We start from the raw sequence: 18,867 nt of genomic DNA, 5'->3' as shown, positions 1-18,867 counted from the left end.
AGACAGAGCCTGATGGCACCATATGGCCAGGGAGAAAGGCGCGTCCCCAAGATGGCCCACTCATGACTCCCTGTGCTTGCCCGGGGAGCGGGAGGATTTAGACTATGTTGTGACTATTGCCACAATGAGGTGTGGGTGAGAGGGACAGCCAGAGCATAGGGTTAGAATTCACAATGACCTCCAGAGTTGGCAAAACTGAGGAACCAAGACAGCCTAGTACAGGGACAAGAGCAAGAGGGTGCTGGGCGAGGTCAGCAGGGAGCAGCAGGATGCAGGGAGGACAGTATGGTCCTCGGGCTGTGGAGGGGCTCTCCATCCATTTTCTGTTGCTGTGACAGAATACCCGAGACGGAGTTATTTATGAAGGAAAGAGGTTTATTTAGCTCCTGGTTCTGGAGCCTGGGAAGTTCAAGAGCATGGCACTGGCATCTGCGTGACATCTGGGGTGGAGACTCGGTGCTACTTCAATTCACAGCAGGAAATGGAAGGACAAATGGACATTTTCAGAAGAAAGAAAGGGCGGGAAGAATTCCCATCCTCCAAGAAAGGCATTATTAAATCCATTCATGAGGACTTGTTCCCCGTGAACCGAACACCTCCTGCTAGGCCCCCGCCTCCTGATGTGGCCATACTAGGGAACTAAGGCTTCAACACACGGACTTTGAGGGGACACACTCATACCATGGCAGAGGGTAAGGGCTTTCAGCAGCAGAGAGACCCAGCCTCTAGCTGAGTGGCCTTGAGAGCTCTTTTTTCCTCAGGAGGCTGAATATACATTGTCTGCACATAAAAGAATATTTGGGAACCAAAGGGGAAGGGGCAAGTGACATTTAGCCGCCGATACCCAGATGTGCAGCGCCAACTGTGTACTGAACACCTGTTAATGTCCTGTAGGAGCTTGAAGATGGTCAAGGCACATCCTGGACTCTGTGACCACAGAAAATTAAATTCAAGAGCAAAAAGACAAGACTGGGGCTGGGTTTGTGGCTCAGGGGTGGAACCCAGGGCCACACACTTGCCTGGCACGTGTGTGGCCCTGGGTTCCACCCTCAGCACCACATGAAAATAAATAAATAAAATAAAGGCATTGTGTCCATCTGCAACTTTAAAATAATTAAAAAAAAAAAAGAGAGATGAGACCACCCAAAACCAGAGAGAGAGAGAGAGAGAGAGAGAGAGAGAGAGAGAGAGATGTGTGTGTGTATCATTGGCCCTGCAGTGGCCCCGCCAGAATTGCAGGCTGTGAATATTCAGAGAGAGGCTGCTCTGCTCACGATGGGCATTGCAGTGTGTGAAGGGCAAGTTCGGATTAAATGACCCAGAGGATGGTGGAGGGCATCCCTGGAAGGTGCTCATCTGGGGTCCACAAGAGCTTCGAGGGTGCAGATGCTTTAAGGGACCCAAAGTTCACAAGAGGGAGCGGCAATTGATTCCTTGAGAAAGGTTGGTTGTCATTCTTCCATCAACAGACTGCAGTGATTAAAGAATTGGGACAAAGGCCAGGAAGGAACTGGAACTCTGTGTATTAGTGGAGCGGCCTGCTCTGAGCAGGGGGATTTGTTTCCTCCTTTAAGCATATGGGCCATGTCCCTGGGGGGGGGAGGCCTGTGGGAAGGGGGTGGGTGTCCTACTCTGGAGGCAGCATATGGCTCTCTGGGGCTAAGAGATAGGGTTGGGTAGGATTCGATCTTCCAACGGGGTTTGAAGAAGAGGTTTGTGACAACCTAAGGGGAGAAACTTGCAGAGGGGGGTGACATGAGGACCTCATCCATGAGAAAGAAAAGTGGGAAACCAGGTTGGGTCTCAAGGTGCACGAATCCCTTCATTCATTCAAAGTAATTTTAGTTCTTTACCTGTGTCAGGGGCTGAGGATATGGGAGTGAAGAAAAGTCCCTTGTCTCCTGGCATTTATAGTTAAGCTAAAGGAGACAGAAATAAACCCATAAATATTTAATCTAAAGTCAGGCAATGCGGAGGTGCTTTGAAGAGAATAGAGTAGGGAAAAGAAGTGGAATTCTCCTTGGGAAGTGGTATGAAGGAGCCTTATTTGAGGAAGGATTGATGGAGCCACTTGTGACCACCCGGAGAAAGAGTGTAGGGTTGGGGTGAGATCATGTGTGATACCTGTGGACAGCAAGGGGTCAGGGTGGGCAGCCTGGGAGAGCTGGGGTAGAGATGCTGGTGGGGGTTAAAGTAAGAAAGGTGGGGCATGGTGGGTATGGTGGAGCCAGGGTGGAGTTTGTGGCAGAGGAGTGATCCTCTCCAACTTGCATCTTAAAACAATCCCTCTGGCCACCATATTGGTGGGTAGGAGCAGATGAGAGAGAATGGCTTGGGGTTGAAGCCCTTATATCATCTAGGTGATGGGAGGGTGGGGAAGGCTTGCACTAGAAAGTGCTGGAGAAAGACCCAGCTTCAGGGTAATTTGTTTATTTATTTTTAGAGAGAGAGAGAGAGAGAGAGAGAGAGAGAGAGAGAGAGAGAGAGAGAGAGAGAGAGAGAAAGAAAATGAGAATTTTAATATTTATTTTTTAGTTTTCAGTGGACACAACATCTTTGTATGTGGTGCTGAGGATCGAACCCGGGCCGCATGCATGCCAGGCGATCGTGCTACCGCTTGAGCCTCATCCCCATCCCATAATTTGTTTATTTTTAATTCCTTATTTTGACCCATTCTCAATCAATGGGTCATTTGTAAGAATGATACAATGAACACCCATTGTGTCATTGCTGGTGGTTAATATTCTATTGTATTTGCACCTCTCTCTCTTCCTCCTCCTCCTCTTCTTTCTCATTATCATTATCATCAACATCATCATCACTTCACCACCACCCTCACCACCATCATCACTAACTCTATTACCACCATCACCATTATTCCAGAACTTTGTGAGAACCAGTTACCTATATCATGACTCTCATTCTTCAACTTCCTCAGCAGGTATTTTCTCAGTTTACGGATGTTCTCTTATGTAGCCATGATAGAATCACCAGATGTATGACTCTTGTCATTGTTGTGATCCTACTATCTAACAAAGAACTCAGGATTTCTTTGCAGGCAGAAAAGATAGCATTCGTTGATGGAATATATGGAGGGTATGAGGGGAAGATAGGTGAGACTGTCCAGGTCCGGGTGAGGACTTAGAGTAATTGAGAGTTCTTACCCAGAAGAAATTCAGGAGAGGTCTGGGTGTTGGCCAGGGAGTTGAGCTGAGGGCTCTGGTTCTCCAAGGGGATGTTGCCAGAGCAGTCAAAGCATCTGCTTGCTTGCTTGGTCTCTTTCTGTCTTGGTCTCTCTTCTTCACACCCACACTGCACCATGTGTTCATATATAGACTTAGTTTTTTCCCAGCTATCTAGACCATGAGTGCAGACCTGGGTATATCTCACCACTCATCTCTCTAAACATTCCAATGAGGACACATTCAGCTGTAAGTGTGTTGATTACAGGGCCATATCTACTTTGTTCACCATATTCACAATGCTCCGTGTGTTTTTCATAGATCTTGGCCCTTGACAGCCATTCAAAACTATTTCTTAAATAAGAATTGGACATAATGGCTTGCTCTTATTTAACACAGTAGACAGGGTACAACAATTATGATCATGTATGCTTGCAAATGACCGAGTTTCTAAACTAATGGCTGTTGATACATAAAGAGAAGTTTTTGTCTTTCTCTGCTATGAAAGAAGCCAGTCCAGAGCTGGTGTGGCTGTACATTGTAAGGGACCAGCTGTCTTCTCTCTGCTGTCTCTGGCTTCCTAAGCATCATGGCTCAAGATGACTCTCCAAGTTCCTGCCACTTTGTCTGCAAGGGAGAAAGGTCTGACGAGACCATGTCCCATTTCTTTATGGGCAATTGCCATACCACTCTCACTTTACATTAGCCAAGATAGTCTTTATTTTAGGTAACCAAGTGAGCAGTTAAAACAGGAGAGCTCTTTGTTGAGAGGAGAAAGGCTCATGGGGGACAGTTAGAAGTCTGTGTCACAGAGTAGCCCAGAAGGGAACTGTGCAATGTTTTCTACCAGAGACCACAGTGCAAAACGTCATCAGGTGAAATGAACCACTGTGTTTCCCACTGTGAACACCCCGTAGTTTTGTCCTTAAATGGACTGTGAATGCACAGGAGGGACAAGGCCACTGGATGCCTCTGGAGACATGGATGAGAGTATTAAGAGTGTCATGTTGTCTGCTGTTGGATTCTGACACAGAGGCTGTAGAATGTTACCCAACAGCAGCCCAACGCATCTGGGGTTGGAGTGTCCCCACCTGTGTCCTGCATTGAGGTCCTTGACATCGAAGCCCGTGACCATTTCATCTTTGGGTCTCTGTGCCTTCACTCCATGACCTCAGAGTCTCATACCTATCCCTTTGTGCTCCATGAAGAGAAGGCAACCAACTTAGATCCTTCAGAAGTTTTGCAAGATGCCACAAAGCCAGTTTTTCCTAAATAGAATATGTATGGAGGTTTTGCCAGAACTACTTAGAAAGTATGCTGATGTGGCCCTTTGCCTTTTCCCCACCCGCCTAGCTGCAAGGAGGTGGGAACAGTCTCTCTTGTATCCAGACCACACAGTGGGAAGGAGGCAGCCATAGCCGGGTGAAGAGCCACGTTTATCCCTCCTTCGCTTCTTCAATCTGATCTGTATTCTAGCTTCGTATTTCCTTGTGTGTGTTTAGCTTAGGGATTTATCACTGCAGCTTAGATCTGGGATGAAATAGATAAGCTTGCACTTTAATAAATGTGGCATTTCTTTTCCTGTAAGAATTAGATTAAAGGAAATGGGGCCTCCAAGGAGGCCGGCAGGGCAGCAGGGTGGAGCTGGGTGACTAAGGCAGGCAGTAGACACCAGCACCTAGTGGCTTGGGGATGAGGAACACTGGGGCTCAATGTAGGGGCCACTCTACAGGGGTGTGGTTTGGCTTTCCCTTGGTAGAGACACAGCCCTGTGTCTCCCATGCAAAGGATCTTAAATGGCAAAGGCTTGCATTTGCTATCCACCCTAACCCCTGGTGAGCAGTTTAGGGTCCCGGCCAGACACCTTCCTCTGGTAGAGCTGTGAGCACATTTCCCACTGGCAAACCATTTGCAGAGGGGCTGGGTGAGGATTGAGGGGCTGCTGATCTCTATCAGGCCATGATTTCAGCTCCAGGGCAACCCCAGGAGCACCCCAACAGTGGAAAGAGTGGGTGATCCCTTTAACCTTGAGCAAAGACAATGCTGAACTCCTCTGCCTCAGTTTGCTTTCTCTCTGTGTGAGATGACCAGGATCTCCTTCTTAGAATGGGATGGAGATACTGAACAACAAACGTAAAGCAATCAGCAGGGTCCCGTGTGCTCTAAGTAGTAGCCCTCGGTGTTCTTATTGTGGAATTGGGATCCGTGATGCAATCAGAGGCTTTACCTCTCCATACCTTTGAGACAGGGAGCTCTGCCATCTCCTTTGACCCAGGTGAATCCAACTCCCTAAGAGAAGGCGACTGGGTGGAATGCTGTGAAGTCAGTCATATGATCATCTCTGTTATCACCTCCAGCTGAAGCTTAGAGAGAGGCCAGCTGGCATGTTCAAGGTCAAATGGTTTTTAGAGCTTTTAAGACAGGTTCCCCAACTTCCTGGCCAGGCCCTGTCTCCAGCCCTCCTATTATTATTATTATTATTTTTTCCTTCACAACCATAAGGTCAACGTGACCAAGAACAGCACAGAACAAAGAGAGAGAGAGAGAGAGAGAGAGAGAGAGAGAGAGACCAGGTCAGGGTAATGACCTGTATTTTCAGTTTTCATTAGCAGACTCTCTCGCTCTCAGGGCTGCTCTGGGCAAACACCTGCCTCCTTCGTTTCCTGTAAAAGAAGCTCCTGATGACTTTGAGAGCCATGAAGGTTGAGCTGAGGCTGGCCGCAACCTCAGACCCTGGGGCTGCAGTGAGTCAGAGGGCTGGGTAGGCGTGCTGAGCCGTGTTGTTCTCTAAAGAGAAGGAGGGAGATGTTTTCTCTATCCACAGTCTTAATTAGGAGCCACTGAATCTCCATCCAGTCTTGGTAGATTTTCTGTTTTTTTTTTTTTTTTGTTGATGCCACAAAAAGGTTTGCTTAAGGGCCTTGTGACTTCTTTTTGGAAGTGACCTCTGGGTATTGGATGGGTCTGATAAAAATGTGCTCCAGGTAGATTGGGATTCTTTAGCCCATCCTCCAACAAAAGTATGTATAGTCTCCCCACTGGATTTTGGCATTGTGGAAAATACTGTGTAAATGAATGGAAGGAACCATGGGCCTCCCTTTCCCCTGGAGAACATCCAGTCTGAGTTAAACAAGAGGTGGATCCGTGTCAAGCTAAATGGCATGGATAGCAGTACAATAGTTAAAAATTGGTATAAGACTGTGGTTCTAGGAATGTTCATTTATTATCCTTTGGAATAAGGTGCTGCCCTTAGTGTTTGGAGATTGAGGCTGTGATACATCTATCAGCCATCATGAATTGACGGGGCAGATGAGTGTTCTGTGTCCTACAGGTGTGAGTTGTCCCATGTGTGTCCAGGTACATGACAGGGCACTGCAATGTCATTTATTCTCTGAGGCTTGGTTGAGTGCCTTCTGCATACCAGGCACTGTGCCAGAAGTTGGAATGATCCAAGTTGGCAGCCTGAGAGGTGTTGGATATTGACAGTGACCTTGAAGGGTAGACAAGACTTGGATAGTCTGAACACTGGGGAGGGACTGGCCAGGAGAGCAGTAGACGAATTAAAGCAAACCGTCAGAGTAAAACATCAGGCTTCGCAGGACAGGGAATGGACCTGTTCTTCTGAAGCAGTGGGCTCATGCTAGGGGTGGTTTGTAGGAAAGAGAGTTAAGGAAAAGAGTTGGAAAACAATATGGAAGTTGTGGATGCCAGGAACTGTTGGAGGGGAACATTTGAAAGGAGCATCACCTTGAGAATATTTTTCATATTCATTTATTCTCACCTTTTAAAAAGAGCTGAGCATTTCACCTTGTGATTGTTTGTCATTGCTAGTGTACAAAGTTAGGATTAATGGTTAGATCATAGCCTTATAACCTGCCATCTTGAAAATTCCCTTTGTTCATTTTAGGAGCTTTTTCATAGACTCTTTAGGAGTTTCTGCAAAGACAATTATGTCATGTCAAGTAAAGCTAGTTTTAGTTCTTCTTTTCTTGCTCATAAGCCTTTCATTGAGTTTTCTTGCCTCATTTCCCTGGGTAGAACTTCCTGGATCATATTGAATGGAGGTGGTGGAAACCTTCCTTCTATCTTTGGGGGAAAGCAGTCAGTCTTTCACACTGTGGTGTTAGCTCTGTGTTTTTTCAGAGATGACCTTTAGCAAGCTGAGAAAGTTTTTCTTTTTTCTTTTGGCTTGTTTGTGGAGAATGGATGTTGGATTGGGTCAGGTGTTCTAATTGGTATCTATGGAGATGTCATGGTTTCTCCTTTTAAGTCTGTTAGGATGTGACGAATGTTGCCTGGCTTCGTAGGCTAAACTAACCTTTCATTCCTGGGAGAAACCCTGCTTGGTCATAATGTCATGTCATTTTTATCTATTTTCAGATTTGGTGTGCTAAAATTTTGTTAAGAACTTTTTGTGTCACTGTTTATAAAGTACTAGGTAACCTCCCTTACTTAAGTAAGAGTGGGTTATGTAATTGGTATCGTTTGGAATTATGTTCAGCCTGGAGTAGCAAAAAAACTAGCCAATTATGGTTTTAAAAAATCATCATTGATTTTCTGACCTAATCAGAAATGCAAAGGTAAGACCATTTCTAGAGTCGGGTCAGCAGCTCAGCAGCTCAGCATGGCCTCAGAGTACCAGACTTCTCCCATCTCTTCTTCCACCATACTTAGTGGTTTGCTTTCCTTACCTATGTATATTTCCTCATGATTGCAAAGTGGCTGTCCTAACTCCAGACCTTATATCTACCTTTCAGGCAACAGGCAGGAGGGAAGAGAAGTGCCGGCGACCCTTATTTAGCTGGGCACAGTGATGCCCTGAATGACGTGGGCTTTTCTTAGCAAGAAAGAAGCAGGAAAAATGAACCATTGGTAGAGAACTCCTATTGTATTCCATCTTTTGGGTGAACTTTCTTCTCTTTTCTTATGGGTTCAGGTCAGACTTCCTCTTTGAAAAGTGGCTCTGGGTTCTGTGCTCACGGTTACAAAACTCTCATAGAGGAATCTGGATGTCCTTTGGAAAACATGGCATTTTTGAATGACTCGATGAATGTGGAGTCGCACTTCCGTGATGACTTTGTCACAGACAGGATCCCATTTACAATGCACAGAAGTCTTAAGATAAGGTATCATCCTCTCCATCCTTCAAGGGAGAAAACTGACCCCCAGGAAGTTTGGTGATGTGTTCCATCCAGACCCTCCTTGTGCACTCTCCGGCTGATGCCCTACCTCTACTACTTCTTACCAGGTCCTGAGCAGATGCTGCCCTCCCACGGCCTCACTGCTCTGCTTTCTTGACTGAGCCCTCCCCAGCCGGCCCTGCAGCCTGCTGCTCAGCTCAGCATGCTGCATGCTGGATGTGCTGCCATTTCCCTAACACATGTGGCATTTCACTGATAGGAAATCAACAAGGGACAAAAGCTCAGAAAAACAGTCATGGCATTTCAGCTTTAATTGACAGCACCCTCCGATAGGGCCATGCACCTCCCAGGTAACTCTTGCCAGGTAAGTTCACAGTCATGGCGGCTGCCTGCTTGCTTTGGTTGGATCTGAGGAACTTCAGACGCGTTGTTACAAGTCTGAACTGGGATGAAATTTGCACATCCCATTTGGTGTGTCAGACAGATGGGGACAGATTCCTCATCCTGAGACAGGGAGGTGTCGTGTGATTTTTTTTCCCCAGCACCTCTACGTTTTCTTCCTTCCCTGCAGTTTATTGTAGGCTACACATCTGGGGGATATATCCTACCTCCCCTGTATGCCCCCCGAGAGGGGCAGATCTTCCCTTGCAGTTGGGAAAGCTTAAAAAGGAGGGGGCTGGTGTATTTGTTTGTTGATGTCTTTTAAAAAGTGAATGTGACTGACAGCTCAGGGGCCTTTAGCTGGGGGATTAATTCTGTTAGATACAATAGACATTGGAATGAGAGCTGAGTTTGAACAGGGCATTGTGGGGACTGGGGTCCATCTTCCAGTCCCTCACAGACTTGTGAAGCCCTGTGAGGTCCCGCTAGCAGGGGGCTTTGCCTCTGATGATAGCTGTGCTCCAGACTCAGATGAGGATATCTGGGATGTGGCTCTTTGGCCCTTTGTGGAAGCTCATGGCTGCAGTGACAGTGATGGGGATGAGAGGGTGGATGGCACTGGTGGCAAAAGCTGTCTGCATCTCACACACAGGTGAGGGTGAGGACTCATGTGGGAAATGCATTCTGAGCTTGAGCTGGCCGTGGCCCTGCAGCAACAGCAGAGGTATACCTCAGGCAAGGGAGGCCCAGTGTTCTAGTGCCCCCCCCCCAATCTCACACCCTACAGATCAGGGGACCTGGGGTATCTGTTTTGTGCCTGCGGTTTGGCTGTTCTGTATAGCAACTCCCTTACCCCCTTTGACTACCTGTGGAGTCAGGCTAGGTCTTCTGCCTGCATCCTAAGCATTGCACCCAGCTCCTTCCTCTCCCACAGCTCTTCCTCTCCCACAGCCTCCAAGTTGACTCCCATTCATCGTGCCCTTTCCTTAAGTTAGACAACTGGATGTTATTGGAACCCATCCAAGGAAAACTGTATCTGTCACTGGGAAAGAAGTGATGCTGGAGAGGCAGAGAAAAAAAATTCTCTTATTCTGTGGATTCAGGACTAACTTCAGTTTCCTGCCAAAGAAACTACATCCCATTTGCATGGGGTGAAATGTTTATGCAGATCCTTAGGACCCTAGGATAGTTCGTCCAGAATTTTCTAAGTTCATTTTCTTATTTAAATGAGTCCAAGTGGGAAATTCTCAGATGCAGATATCTGCATCTTCTCTTGGAAGCAGGATTCAGGAGAAAGTATTTCAAAGTGTTTATCAGAATGACAGATCAGAAGAAGTCATGTCCTGGATGCTTGATTTAAATATTTAGGTTTAGGTTTATTGGTATGAAATGGTTTGACTATTCTGTGTTCCTACTAGAAATGGCTCCTATGAATCCCCCCAACCTTTTTTAGTTACTTTAATAATTTTTTATGACTCAAGTGAGACATTGCTGTTGGAGAAATAAGTGAAAACATAGTGAATTCAAAAGAGAAACTACTCATAATCTCATTCAAAATCACTGATTGGAATTGGGTCTTTATGTATATATGTGTGTGTGTGTATGTATATCTACATGCACACATGTGCATCTCTGTGTACCTGTATAGATTTTTAGAATAATAGTCTACACATTATTCCAAATTTCACTCTTTTCACTTGATATATCATAAATATCTTAATGAACACTCATACAGAACATTATTACTAAGAGCTCTTTTTTTTTTTAATAGGGGTTGGTACTGGAGATTGAACTTGGGGGCACCTGACCACCAACCCACATACCAGCACTATTTTGTAATTTATTTAGAGACAGGGTCTCACGGAGTTGCCTAGCACTTTTCTTTTTCTGAGGCTGGCTTTCAACTTGTGATCCTCCTGCCTCAGCCTCCTGGGTCACTGGGATCACAGGCAGGTAGTACCACATCAGACAAGAGCTCTTTTCTTGCTATAAAGTATTTCAAACATGTAAAAACAGAGAGAGAGAGAGAGAGAGAGAGAGAGAGAGAGAGAGAGAGAGAGAGAGAGAGAGAGAGAGAAAAATATGTATATATGTCATTTATATACATAATGAGCCCTTATGTACTCAACTCCAAAAATTGTGAACCCAGAGCTAATCCTATTTTTCATCTGCTGACCCTGGGACTCAGATTATTTAGAAGGAAATTACCAATATTACATTTTAGCATCCGTGACCATTTAAGGTTATGTCTCCTAAAAGAAAAGGACTCTTAAGGAAACCATTTCCACAATACCATTATATTAAAGAAATGATTAGTACTCCTTTAATCTCACCAAACAGCCAGTCAGTCACAAGATCTCTTTTTGCTGCCCTGAAGGGATGCTTCTTCTCACTGTAGCATCATTTATTCAATTAGTGCCTTGTTGGTGATAGAAGATGGTACTCTATTTGTCACCATTACAGATGATACTGCAGTAAACAACTTTGACAAAAAAAATTTGCACACACTTAATTATTTTCTTAGAATAAATTTCTTAGGAGTGTCATGGCTGAGTCGAAGGCTGTGTGCATTTTTAAAGACTTTTAATCTCAACTGCCAAATTGCCTTCCACATTGGTTATAGTCATTTATGCAGTTCGTGAGCAGTATAGGAGAATGCCTAATTATTCTTGCCGTTTTATTTTTATTCTTCTGTGTAAACTTTAGAATTATTTTATCAAAATAAAAATGCAACAGAGATAGTTTTTTTGGTGCATTTTTATATGCTAAATTATCTTTGGAGTATTTTGGATTATAATACCAAGACTTCCTCTCCTAGATAAAACATTTTATGTCCTTTAGTAAAATATATTTTATTAACTTGAGTTTCTCACATTTTTTAATAAAACACTGGATATATAATATTCCATAATTACAAAAGGGATCATTGCTTTCTCTTTCTCTTCTCCCCACAACTATTGCTGATATTAAAAGATTAATATTTAGGGCTGGTGGTGTAGCTCAGTAGTAGAGTGCTTGCCTAGCTTACATAAAGCCCTGGGTTCCATTCTGGGGCTTTGAATAAAGCCCCAGAATGGCAAAGAAAAAAAAAGATTAATATTTGTATGTGACTTCTATAATTGTCAACCTTACTGAAAACTCATTAGTTCTGGTGTTCTATGAATTTCTAGACCTATATACTGATCATTTGGTGATGATAATAATCTTGTCTCTTTCTTTTAACTCTTTGTACCTTGTATTTCTTTTTCCTGTTTAATTACAATGGCTACCCTCCAAAATAAGTCTGAATGATGGTGAGGAGAGTTGGTATCGGTGTTTCACTTTTAACTTGAGTAGAAATGGTTCTCTTAATGATTTGTTTTTGCCTGAACGTGGTTGTTGGTTTGTAATTGATCTTAATTGAGGATTCATGATCACATGAGACATTTAATGCAGAACCTTTCAAGTAGTAAACATGCAACTGATGATGTTGTTTTTTATTGTATTTTCATCATGATAAAGATTTGTTCTTGAGATTTATTTTTAAATAAAGTAGGGCTGCTGAATTTTGTCTACTGCTTTCCTTGGGGCTGTGTATTTAAATGATTACCTAGGGTTTTTTTTCCCTGACCTGTTAATGTTGTGATATATTAACATTGATAGATACTTCATTCTTGGATTATGAAACAAATTTTTCCAGAGGTTTGTCATTCTTCTGAAATAGTGCTGAGTTCTATTATTTTATGCAGAGTGTCAGCATCTATTTTCATGAGTTAAACTGTTTTCTATCATTTGTTCTTCAGTGGTGCCTGTGAAAGTTTGAGATCAAGGTCATGCCAACTTGGCAAAATGAATTTGAAGTTTTTCTTTTCAACTCTCCTCTCCCTTACCACCTTCTCCCCAGTATGTTCTATTCTGGGAAATTTTGAAGGCTTATACCTGTTAAATTTCCTTGGGAAAAAATCTTTTTACATATACATATATGTTTGCATGTCCATTTATTGACATGTGTATATATTAACAATACATTTTAAATTTTTTCCACGATTATTGTAACTTTTAAATTTTCTTCTTGTCCTTGAATTAATTTTGGCAATTTATACTTTCCAAGAAAAGCATTCTGATTCTGTTGAGTTTATTGGCATAGAACTGCAAAAAGCCTTTTATTACTTAAAAATAGCTCTTCTGGATCAGCAGTTAAAACCTTTTTTATTTTGTAGCGCAGAGTACCTGTGTTCTTTCTCACTTCTGATTGGAGTTGCCAGAGATTTAATTAGTCATCTCATAGAATGTATTAGGATTGGACTCTAAATTCTTTTAATTTCATTGTTTCTCCTTAATTATACAAGACTTAAAGCTGTAAGTCATTCTCTAAAAGTAGCTGTAACTGAATCCTTAAAGTTTTGATAGGTAATAGTTTCATTACTGGAGTGTGGAAATATCTATGGTTGCTATTTTGAGTTATACTTTTACCCAAAGATTACTCAATAATGATTTTCTTAAATCTCAATTGGAATGCCTGTTTGTTTGCATTTTGTTGTTAATATCTGATGTTATTGAATTTTATATACAGTGTATGAACTATATTATGCTTAATTTTGGAAATCAACAAATTTTTGTGCCTTTATGTCATAAGACGTAATCAGTTTTTGTAACGACTATGTGGGCATTTAAAAGAATATCTATTTAAAATACATCATTAATATGTAATAATCAAAAGAATATTAATAATCTTATTTAAATCTTTTCTGTCTTTATTTTTGTTCATTTGATCAAAGTTGACAGGTGTCAGTTTTTCCACTGTGATTTTGCTTTACTCTTTCTGTTTTATGTACATTAGAAATGCTGTTTTTGTAGTTCAGGATAATAACATTTTGGTCATTTGGTGTAGGTTAACTATTTATAATATTTTAAAAATTCATTTTCCTTTTTTTTGACATTAGTATGTGAGAGTTTGTTGGACTTACATATCAGCTGTGAATGACACCCCCTCTCTTTACACACACACACACACACACACACACACACACACATTATGAGCCCTGATATTTTGCTTGTGTTCATTTTCCTCATGGATTTTTTGCTCAAATCTCTCAGTGAATCTTTTCACATCATTATAATTTTACTTGTATCTCTTTTATGCAGTTTATTGTAACATTTTGTTTTGTGTTCCTATGTGAGATGCTTTTATGGTAATGAGTTATTAAGCCTATGCATATTTTTTTAAACTGTTAAATTTGGTTCTTAGGTTTTTTTACTTCATGTTTTTCCATTAAAAAAAAAAAATCCTCCCTCAATTCTTTTTCCTACTTTGGTTTCTTTTATTCTCCAGTGATTTGGAAGATACCCAGCTTATTTTTGTTCTGCCAGTGACGCCCCCTTTCCTTTCCTCTCTGCCTTCTTTCTCCAATTTTATTTAGAATATACCGGGAAGAATGTCATTTATTCCTTCATCTGAGGGATGTTTATTAAGGAACTCGCATGTGTTCTGCGCTCAGGTGCAAGAGGGAGTTGAGAACAGATCCCTGCTGGTAAGGAAATATGAGTTAGGGAGAGGATCAGAGTGGGCAGGTCTCTGCACAGAAGGACAGTGGAGGATGCAATAGAAAATTCTGGTGTCTTCTTTAGTCTGGGTGTCCAGCAAAGGCCTTTGCACACACGTCTGCTCAGGCTGTGGTAACAAACTACGGCAGACTGGGAGCCTTAAACCACAAAAATCCATTGCCTCACACTTCTGGAGGATTGGAGACCAAGATCAAGTTTTCCTCTGAGACCTCTTTCCTTGGCTGGCTGGTGGCTCTCTACTCGCTTGTTTTAATTTCAGTAATATTGTTTTAATAATTTAGTAACACTCTTTTTATTTAAAATGACAACGAATTGAAAGGTACTCAATATAAAAATTGTTTAAAGATTTTTTAAAAATGTATCGTGCTTCTGTTTGAGGTTTGCAGCATGTTATGGGATTGTGCATGATCTTTGCATGCTACTCCTACCATGGAGACATTACCTGGAGCTACAGATAGATGGTAAATGGTTACTATAGTGAAGCAAACGAACAGAACATATCTATCATCCTGTGTAGTTACTTTTTGTGACAAGATTGGCTAAAAGCAACTTATTTAGCAAAAATCTCTAATACAGTGCAATTTGATTAACTATAGTCCCTAAGCTGTACATTCAATCACTAAACTTTGTGATGGCCATCTTGTTAATGTGTCCTCATATGCTCTTTCTTTTATGCATGCCGGTATTCTAATCTCTTTCTATAAGAACATGCATCAGTTTGGGGTGGGGACCACCCTAAGTATGGCCTCATCTAAATTTTTTAAAAAATTAATTGAGTAGTATATATTTTGGTTGTCAACACAATGTTTTAAGATAGGCATATATTGTGGAATGACTAAATCAAGTTAATTAATAGATGTATTACCTCACATACTTATTTTATTGTGGGGAGGACATTTAAAATCTACTCTTGGCAGTATTCAAGTACACGGTACATTATTATTATCTGCAGTCACTACACTATACAATGGGATCTCTCAAAGTTTTTTTAAATATTTATTTTTTAGTTTTAAGTGGGTACAATATCTTTATTTTACATGTATGTGGTGCTGAGGATCAAACTCAGTGCCTCAAGCGTGCTAGGCAAGCACTCTACCACTGATCCACAATCCCAGCCCAGGATCTCTCAAATTTATTTTTCCCAAAGTTTTGTGTCTTTTTTGACCAATATCTCCCCAACCATCTATCACTCCAGTGACCTTATTTTAACTTACTTGCCTCTTTAAAGAACTTCTGTCCAAGTATAGTCACATTCTGAGTTCCTGAGGGTTGGGGCTTCTTCTATATTTGAATTCTGGGGAGACACAACTCAGCTGATAGCAGCCTGTCTCAGGAGGTAACTTATTTTGAGACCTCCAGATAAGGTCTCAGTAGAAGGAACAGCATGATGCAAAGATCCCAGAGAAGGAAGTTCCAGGTGGAGGAATTAGCAGAGAAATTGACCTGAAATGCAAGGGAACAGGCTGAGTCTGAGGTAACCGAGGCCAGTGGAGGTGGGAGTGAGAGGAGGAGATGGAGTTGCGACCTGCAGTGGGATGACTTATCAGCTTGGATAGGTATGGGAAGTCACTGGTGGGCTTTACTCATGAAACATGATTGGGTTGATGTTTTTAAAAGGTTTTTGCAGTTGCAGTATGGACAATTCAATCTAAAGGGGGCAAACAGGGAGCCTTTGCAGCCACTCAGGGGAAAGTGTTTATACTTGATGATGTGGGATCGGAATGAAGTGGGTGAGTTTGGGACCTCTTAGTAGGTCACATGTCAAGGTCCAGTTCTACATGTCTGTGTTAAATGAGAATAATTTTCAGAGTTCTGGCGGTGCCCTTTACTGAGACAGGAAAGAATGAGAAAAGAACAGTTTTGGGGCGAAAACTGAACTGATCCAGAATTTTTCTGGGCTGGGAAATTTGATGGAACCCAGGCATTCTCAGAGATACTGACATTCTTCTCTTGTTGGAGTCTTTTAGCATTGAGACCCCAACTCAGAGCACAGAAACTCCCAAATGGAGGTGACATGATGTTGCAGAAAGAGTGATAGCTTGGTGATGAGGCTGGCAGGGCTTTGCAGATCATCAGCTGTGTGGCCTCAGTGGGGACCTCCTGCCTGTGGCTTCTGTGAGGTCTTGGGTGCAGTGGGGTTAGGGACACCCACCTTGTAGATCTGTCTCCAGGTCTTCAGCAGTCACTCACACCCTGCTTGTACCATGGATACAAGCCGTGGCACACGCTGGGAAATCGGCATGAACCATCTGGGTAGATGGGAGGCCAGCTTGACTGATGCCATCACAGCCTTCCAGAGGTCCCCCAAGCCCCTTGGTCAGTCTGTAGCCTGTAGTCCACTTAGGCAGCCTCATCATTGATTCTGACTTCAGTCTTGGCTCTTTTTTTTTTTTTTTTTTTTTTTTTTTTATCAGTGCTCTAGGCTTGTACCTGAGACTGTGCATGGTGACATGGCTGTATGTTCAGAGGAAACATCACCCCTTTCACCCCTGGGCCTTTGATCACAAGAGAGGCAGGAAGGAGGTGGCAGGGTCTCTAAGCAGGTTTCTCTTGCCGTCCAAGCCTGCTTCTTTTTGTCAGTTGAACATATGAAATAATGAATTAACCAATGAACAATTGAGAGACTAGAGCTCACTTGTTTTCTCAAGGATGGTTCTCAGGTGGGACAATGTATTTTGCTCAGAGCTGTATTTTTCTATGGTTGACAACAGATGAAACTACGAAAGTCAAACATCATTCTCCTCATGATGCTCCGGAATTATAACCATAAGGCTCAGACTAATGAGCATTTGTTCATTCTGCTAATGTGTGTTGAGCACCTACTTAAGTCTCAGGCATGTGCTGTCTCTGGGGACAGATCATAAACAGCAAACACGCTCGTGTTCCACTATAGAATCCAAAGTCATACAGATTATGATGAATTTCTGTAGAGAAGATAAAGCTGATATAATAAGTGATGAGAAGGTGATATGATTTTTTAAAAAGCAAAGTGATACAATCAATAAATGATGTAATAAATGATTGGGGCCAAGTCTGGCAAGCCACTTTGAGGAGGTGATATTTGAGACTTAAAGGATAAAGAAGAGCCGGGGGGAAAAATGCTCAGGGCACTTGGGGACAAGTGCAAAAGCCCCAAGGAAGCAGAGATGGTGGTGTGCTTTAGGAACTGATAGAGAGCCAGTGTGACTACTGTGTAGTGGAGGAAAGGACAGAAGAGATGAGAGGACTTCTGTGAAGACCAGGGCAAGCAGAATTGTACATGTTGTGGGGAAGGTTCCATAGGAATTCCATAGGAATTCCTCCTAGGGAATTACATGGTCATCTTTACATTTCTGCAGATCTTTCTGACTGCTGTTTGGAGTTTGGGTTGGGAAGGGTGACCAGTAATAAGAAAAGGGAGACTAGTTAGGATTATATGAGAACCCTAAGCAAGAGAGACCAGTGTCTCAGAGCATAGTGGTGGAAAGGGGCATGCAGAGACTGGAAGGGGTGCCAAAGAGATTTGGAGGTAGGGTTGATGGGACTTGGTTTGTTCATGCTTTGGATGAGGGGGTAGGAGAAGGGGAGTGACCAATGAGGAATCCCAGGTATTGGATATGCCGTTGCCATTTAGCAAAATAGAAAAGAGCATTCAGCAACAAGCAATGGATCCTGGAAAGTAAGGCTTCCATTTTGGACCTGTTATATTGGAGACCTTCCCAAGGAGCCACCCCATGTGTCCTGTGGATAAATACCTGTAGAGTTCAGGGGCAGCCTGGGCTGAAGTGTGAAGGCACAAGTTATCAGAATCTCGGGAGTAATGGAGTGAGGGAGTACAGACTTCTAGAAAGTCAGTAGAAAAGAGGGTCCAGGATTGAGTACTGAGGCATTCTAACATAGAAGAGGAAGAACATGAGAAGAATCCTAGGAAGGACCTGACCAGGAAGGAGGCAGAAGGAAATCCAGGGGGTCGTTGGTGTCCAAGAAGACAGAGCAGACAATGCCTCAAGAAGGGGAAAGTAACTCATCCTGTCCAAAGCCATGGAGGAGCTGGTGATCTGAGAGCAGAGAGAGGCCCCGTGTCATCAGCAATCTCCAAAGAGCAGTCTCTGTGGGCTTCAGAGACTCAGGCCAATTTGGGTGGGCTGAAGAGGTGGAGGAGGAGAAGCAGAATGGTACTGATGACCTTTTAGAAAGTTTTGCTTGGAAAGGGAGTGCAAAAAGGATGCCAGTGGGAATATGGAATCCAGAATGTGCCTTTTACAGAGAGGGGATAGTAAGACATTAAAGATGGAGAAGGGAGAAGGGTATATAATGCAGGACAGAAAGGAATACAACCCAAGAAAATTGAATACATTAATTAGTAAGTGGGTTTGGGTGTTATGTAAGGGAGACCTTGAGTCACAGTATTTTAGATAATACCCCAAGTTAATCTTTCTAGGGTTGGACGGATGTTTCTGCTACCCTAAGTTGTGCAAGGATCCAGTTCCTTTATACAACTTGCTCCACCATCACGAGAGTCCTTTTCCAGCGGGTCCAGATTAATCCAACCACAGTATCCACATTCTAAGCATCAGGATGGAAGAGGAGGCAGCCAAAGAGGTTGCAAATGTCACTCCCCTTCAGGCCATGTTAGTCAG

At 42.9% G+C, this 18,867-nt stretch overlaps 1 pseudogene; it reads left to right on the top strand.

Moving 5' to 3' along the window:
* LOC143404315 (protein shisa-6-like) overlaps nt 1-9,699 on the top strand; it is a 40,284-nt pseudogene extending 30,585 nt beyond the window's left edge.
* Nucleotides 9,700-18,867: the final 9,168 nt, after the last annotated feature.

This window comes from Callospermophilus lateralis, chromosome 7 (genome assembly GCF_048772815.1).
Source record: "Callospermophilus lateralis isolate mCalLat2 chromosome 7, mCalLat2.hap1, whole genome shotgun sequence".
Taxonomy (NCBI): Eukaryota; Metazoa; Chordata; class Mammalia; order Rodentia; family Sciuridae; genus Callospermophilus; species Callospermophilus lateralis.
Note: the sequence above shows the minus strand (reverse complement) of the source record. Positions and strands in the feature narration are given on the sequence as shown.